At 43.5% G+C, this 6,548-nt stretch overlaps 1 protein-coding gene across 1 annotated transcript in view; it reads left to right on the top strand.

Annotated features, from left to right (window-relative positions):
- The first annotated feature begins 5,802 nt into the window (after window positions 1-5,802).
- ANKRA2 (ankyrin repeat, family A (RFXANK-like), 2) overlaps window positions 5,803-6,548 on the top strand; it is a 21,680-nt gene continuing 20,934 nt past the window's right edge. Inside the window, exon 1 of the mRNA XM_009327236.1 lies at window positions 5,803-5,813. The gene's annotated coding sequence lies outside the window, so the exon portion shown is untranslated. The remainder of the gene's footprint in view (window positions 5,814-6,548) is intronic.

Genomic DNA, 6,548 nt, shown 5'->3' with positions numbered 1-6,548 from the left:
ACCCCCAGGTCCTTTCCGCCGGGCAGCTTTCCAGCCACTCTTCCCCAAGCCTGTAGTGTTGCTTGGGGTTGTTGTGACCCAAGTGCAGGACCCGGCACACTTGGCCTTGTGGAACCTCATACAATTGGCCTCGGCCCATCGATCCAGCCTGTCCAGATCCCTCTGTAGAGCCTTCCTACCCTCAAGTAGATCAACACTGCCGCCCAACTTGGTGTCATCTGCAAACTTACTGAGCGTGCACGCGATCCCCTTATCCAGATCATTGATAAAGATTAAACAGAACTGGCCCCAATACTGAGCCCTGGGGAACACCACTTGTGACCAGCTGCCAACTGGATTGAACTCCATTCACCACAACTCTTTGGGCCCGGCCGTCCAGCCAGTTTTTTACCCAGTGAAGAGTACACCCGTCCAAGCCATAAGCAGCCAGTTTCTCCAGGAGAATGCTGTGGGAAACAGTGTCAAAAGCTTTACTAAAGCTTAGGTAGACAAAACCCACAGCCTTTCCCTCATCCACTAAGTGGGTCACCTGGTCATAGAAGGCGATCAGGTCAGTCAAGCAGGACCCGCCTTTCATAAACCCATGCTGACTCAACCTAATCACCTGGTTGTCCTGTACATGCCGCATGATGGCACTCAAGATGATCTGTTCCATAACCTTCCCTGGCACCAAGGTCAGATTGATAGCCCTGTAGTTCCCCGGATCCTCCTCCCGGCCCTTCCTGTAGATGGGCATCACATCTGCTAACTTCCAGTCAACTGGGACCTCCACAGTTTGCCAGGACTGCTGATAAATGATGGAGAGTGGCTTGGTGAGCACTTCTAACCAGCTTCCTCAGTACTCTTGGGTGGATCCCATCCAGCCCCATAGACTTGCTTTGTTATTGATTGCTATTAATATTGATTGGTGTGACTGTTGAAATGTTTATTTGCTTTCCTGGTGGTAATTTTGTAGGAACTTGTAATATATGTCTACTTACTTTACTAACCATAAGTATATTTGCTTTGTTAGTGGTGGTCTGTAATAATCTGTAAAACAGTAAAGAGATTTAGGAAATAAAGCCTCCATGTGCTTGGGTATTAAGCAATCCTGCAAACCCACCATTGTGATCTCTATACACCTCCAGGATGTGTAACCCTTCCAGGTCATGACACACCCCTCAGTTTCACTGATCATTTGGGCTCCAGGTAAATGCCCCTTTCCACATGATCACCAAAAAGTTTCATTTGCAGTGAGTCATGTCCTCATTCACCTGGAAGTCGGTCGTTAAATTGTGTAAGAAAGTGAACATATACAATCTATAAAAAAGCCACCGGGAAGATGCTACCTAGGACTTCATCACTGAAATTCTTAATGGGTTATCAAACAGCAGGTGCAGCTAATAATGCTAAATAAGAGAGCAAGCACAATCCATTCTCCATCCTGCTTGTCTTTCTGTATGCAGGTGTCAAGACTTACTGCATTAAAATTAGAAGCTTCTGGTAATTTATAAATGGTGAAATAAGCATGGGGTTGTGAAATGACTTTTCAAATGGTCACTCAATAGCCCCACGTTACTTGAGAGCAAGCAAATGCACTTTATGACATTGTTACACAAGTTGCAGATGATGATGGTAAACAATGAGAAAGTGTTCTGTTTAGGAAGGAGAAAAGTATATCCCATTATTTTAATTTACACAGAAGACTGTAGTCAATTTTGTAACCATCTAAGAACAACTGTGTCTATTAAATAAAACTGTTTCAGTTTCAGAAGCCTTCCATGACCAAACACCAAGTCTTTAAATGGAACCAGTTCAACTACAGTTCAACAAAAAGAACATGTCTAAGATGTAATAAGGGACAAAACAATTTTTTTATCAGAAGTACAGAGAAAGCCAGCAATAGTAGCTGAAACCAAATACCTTGATCAATCCAGATCTCCAAGAGCCAGAGCTAATCATCATCTATTTTCACTTCATTTTGATAGTGAAAGGTATGCAGGAGAAAATAGAAGTGTGTGTAACAGTTTCTTCATAACAGCAACTTTAACATCTTTTTGTAAATGCAGGTGGTGATGCAACAAACCTAACAGATCCTAAGTTCCTTTTGCAGCTGGGGAAACAGCATCATCATTCACAAAATAGCTGAGGTTTGGGAGCTCATCTAGTAGCCATCCTTCCTCTCCACTCCCACACATTCAACTCCCTGAGCAGAAAGGGAAAGACTGGGTTGACAATTTAATACCCCCGTGGTTATGTTAGCATTGCACTCCTGCCGAATGAAACGTGGAACTACTGCCTCTCATCTACACTGGAGGGGGCATCCCCTTTCTCTCAGTGTATACTAGTGACACAAATCCAAGAATTACTCATGCAGAGGAGGAAAATCAGCTGGGTGCAACTGCTGATGAGACCATGTTTTGCCTTCTGAAGAACACAAGGGGTCAGAATGACTACCCAGAGAGAGCATGCAAGGAAGTGAGTTCTCCAGAACTCCATTCCAGACCTTGTTCTGGCACAACTAGTTAAATCTGAGGGAGTCATCTTCAAAGCCACAGTCTGACCATGTTGTTTGTCTTCAGTAAGCCTTAACAAGGTAATGGGGTTAACATCAGTTGTCTGAATCCAAATATAAAGTACACACGCACGCACACACACCCAATATGTGGTCACACTCAAACTGCTGAGTTTTTTCATGGAATCACAGAACATCTCAAATTGGAAGGGACCCATAAGGACCATCGAGTCCAACTCCCTGCTCCTTACAGGTCTACCTAAAACTAAACCATATGACTAAAACCGTCATCCAGACGCTCCTTGAACTCCGACAGGCTTGGTGCCGTGACCACTTCCCCGGGGAGCCTGTTCCAGTGATCAACCACCCTCTCGGTGAAGAACCTTTTCCTGCTGTCCAACCTGAAATTCCTCTGATGCAGCTTCATTCCATTTCCTCGTGTCCTATCGCTGGTCACCAGAGAGAGGAGATCAGCACCTCCCCCTCCACTGCCCCTCTTGAGGAAGTTGTAGGCTGTGAATAGGTCACCCCTCAGCCTTCTCTTCTCCAAGCTCAGCAAACCAAGTGACCTCAGACACTCCTCATTAAGTCTTGCCCTCGAGGCCTTTCACCATCTTGGTCACCCTCCTCTGGACACACTCTAATAGTTTGATGTGCTTCTGATATTGAAGTGCCCAAAACTACACACAGTACTCCAGGTGGGGCCACACCAGTGCCATGTAGAGTGGGACAATCACCTCCCAATCGCCTCTCTCGACCGGCTAGCGATGCTGTGCTTGATGCACCCCAGGACATGGTTGGCCCTTTTGGCTGCCAGGGCACACTGTTGAGTCATATTTAACTTGCCATCAAGCCAAACCCCCAGATCTTTCTGCAGGGCTGCTCTCCAGCCTCTTGTCCCACAATTTATGTGTATAACCAGGATTACCCCATCCCAGGTGGAGAATCCAGCACTTTATCTTGTTAAATTTCATATGGTTGGTGATTGCCCAGCTCTCTAGTCTATCCAGATCTCTCTGTAAGGCCTCTCTAACCTCAAGGGAGTCTACAGCTCCTCCTGGTTTAGTATCATCAGCAAATGTACTTAACAGACATTCGATTCCTGCATCCAGATCATTTATAAAAATATTGAAGACAATTGGCCCTAAAATTGAGCCCTGGGGAACCCCACTGGTGACTGGCCTGATGTAACCCCATTTACTATAACTCTTCAAGCCTGATCCGTCAGCTGGTTGCTCACCCAACATATTTTGGACTTGTCTAGCTGTGTGCTGGACATTTTGTCCAGAAGGATACTGTGAGAGACAGTATCAAAAGCTTTGTTAAAATCAAAAAATACCATATCTACTGGCCTCCCTTGGTCAACTAAACGGGTGACCTTGTCATAAAAAGAAATTAAGTTGGTTAAGCAGCACTTTCCCTTCGTGAACCTGTGTTGGCTATGACCAATGACTGCATTGTCTCTCAAGTGTTTTTCAGTAACTCCCAGATTAACCTGCGCTATAGTTTTACCAGGCACTGAAGTAAGACTGACAGGCCTGTAATTACCAGGGTCTTCCTTCTTACCCTTCTTGAAAATTGGGACAACATTTGCCAGCTTCCAGTCAACTGGGACCTCTCCAGGCTCCCAAGACCATTAACAAATAATAGAGAGAGGTCCCGTAATGACATCCAGCAGTTCTTCCAGAAGCCTGGGATAAATTCCTTTGGGCCCCATAGATTTATGCACATCCAGCTGGAGCAGCAAGTCTTGAACAAGTTCAGGGTCGGCTGCGAGTTTATCATCCCCGCCAGCACAGTCTTCCAACGCAGGGCTCTGGGGGTCCCAGGACCCATCATCGGTGTTGAAGACAGAGGCAAAGAAGGCATTAAACATCTCTGCTTTGTCTACAACCCTATTTATGAGGTGACCAAACTCATCAAGCAATGGACCAATGTTATCTCCGATTCTCCTTTTTATAAGCTTGTTTCAGTTTCTCATTTTTGAAACACTCTACATAGCTCAATCATAATGTTAGACCATAAGTATTTCAGTATTTTCTATTTTCTCATCATTAGTTAACTCAGCTTTGAACAACCTGAGCAACACAATTTAGTAAATTCTAGCAGCACGGTCTTCAAAGGATATCTGTTGAAATACAAAGGTATTTACCCTCAAGAAGTTAGAACGCGTAAGTGATCTAGCAATGAAAGTTTCACTCACTAGCAGAATTAGTCCAGGGAAGAGATCAGTGTCTTTCCTGAGAAATGTTCAGTTGAAAGCTTGATAAAAATCAACCAAGTGACCAACCAGCTCATCTCTCCCGTTCTCCCATGTAACTCAGGGGGCTGAACACAGGAAAGCGAAGTCCTGAATTTACTATTCTTTTTGAAACCCAGTCTATTTCTGGATGCATTCAATTAGAGAAGCCTCTTCTCTGGCAACCCTCCATGCTAATCGAGTTCCTCAGCCATAACAATATTCGGGGGTGGGGAGGTGTTCCCTCTTTCCAATAACCAGCTGCAAAAATGCTTCCTATGAAAAGGACGTCAAAAAAGTAACAGACACGCTTTTTGTCTGTAACTATCTGCTCTGCGAAAAGCTAATTTATTAACTATATTTCAAAGACAAATCAACCTGGTAATTCCCAAATGACCTGAAGTCAAGGAAGATGCTGAGTGCAATAAATCCCCCCCTTTCTATGTAAGCAGAATATACAGAATAAATAAAATCCTTTCCCCAAACAAGACACGCAGCATTACATCCCCTCCAATCCAATGCACAATTAACTATTTTAACTATTTCAGTTCATGACATTCCATCTTAATGCTTCAAAATACTAGATTCTGGGGCATAAGGTAATGCACTGCTGGAAAAATAATTACATTTTCATATAAATAAATTAAATTTTCACCTGTAAAACAAAAATATGCACACCTGGCACTAGGCAATATTAGTAATGCATTTTAAACATTCACCACCACAGACAGACCACTGCCAAATGTTACCTGAAATAATTTTTTTCCTACTATTTTATTCAACCAGCAGCCTATTAAAAAGCCAAAATTTGAAGTTTTATATTAATATTATAACCAAATAAAATCAGAACATTAACAACAGGCACCACAGTGGTAATAACAGCATCTTATTCTGGCTCCTCTGTAACTTAATTATGTAGGTACTGAAGAACAACGTGCATAATGAAAAAAAAAAATCTTACTAAACAGAAAAAAACCCCAATCATTAATTTTCATAACACAAGAGCAGAGACACAAGAACAGACAAGTTTGGCAAGCAGACTAGGTGTCACCTGAACAAATACTAGCTTTCAACGCAGAGGTAGCGAATCCAGTAGAACTCATAATACAACTGGCTGCTTCTACTCAAGTAGCAGAAAATCAGTTGGCCAGTCTGATAAAAATCTTCAAAATTTCATTTTAATGGTCTTGGTAGAAATTAAGACCTTAAATAGCATTTGTTTTTCCATGTTTTGATCAGATTTCCATTTCTGTAGATGGTATCTCACACCTGCTTCCAGTTCTACCTTGGCAAACTCATTTGGTAGAATAATATGAATGGTAAACATCATAATAAATCAAATTACCATAAGATCATAGAACAGTTTGGGTTGGAAGGGACCTCTAAAGGGCACCTAGTCCAACCCCCCTGCCATGGGCAGGGACATCTTCAACTAGATCAGGTTACTCAGAGCCCTGTCCAACCTGACCTTGAATACTTTCAGGGATGGGGCATCCACCACCTCTCTGGGCAACCTGTTCCAGGCTTCACCACCCTCAGCATAAGAAATGTCTTCCTTATATCTAGTCTAAATCTACCCCCCTTTAGTTTAAAACCATTACCCCTTGTCCTATCACTACAGGCTAAACAACCCCAACTCTCTCAGCCTTTCTTCATAGGAGAGGTGTTCCATCCCCCTGATCATTTTTGTGACCCTCCTCTGGACCCGCTCCAACAGGTCTGTGTCTTTCCTGTGCTGAGGGCTCCAGAGCTGGACACAGTACTCCAGGTGGGGTCTCACCAGAGCAGAGTAGAGGGGCAGAATCATCTCCCTTG

The sequence above is a fragment of the Pygoscelis adeliae genome, unplaced genomic scaffold, assembly GCF_000699105.1.
Source record: "Pygoscelis adeliae isolate BGI_AS28 unplaced genomic scaffold, ASM69910v1 Scaffold26, whole genome shotgun sequence".
NCBI lineage: Eukaryota > Metazoa > Chordata > Aves > Sphenisciformes > Spheniscidae > Pygoscelis > Pygoscelis adeliae.
The sequence above is the reverse complement of the archived record's forward strand: the minus strand, read 5'-3'. Positions and strand labels throughout refer to the sequence as shown.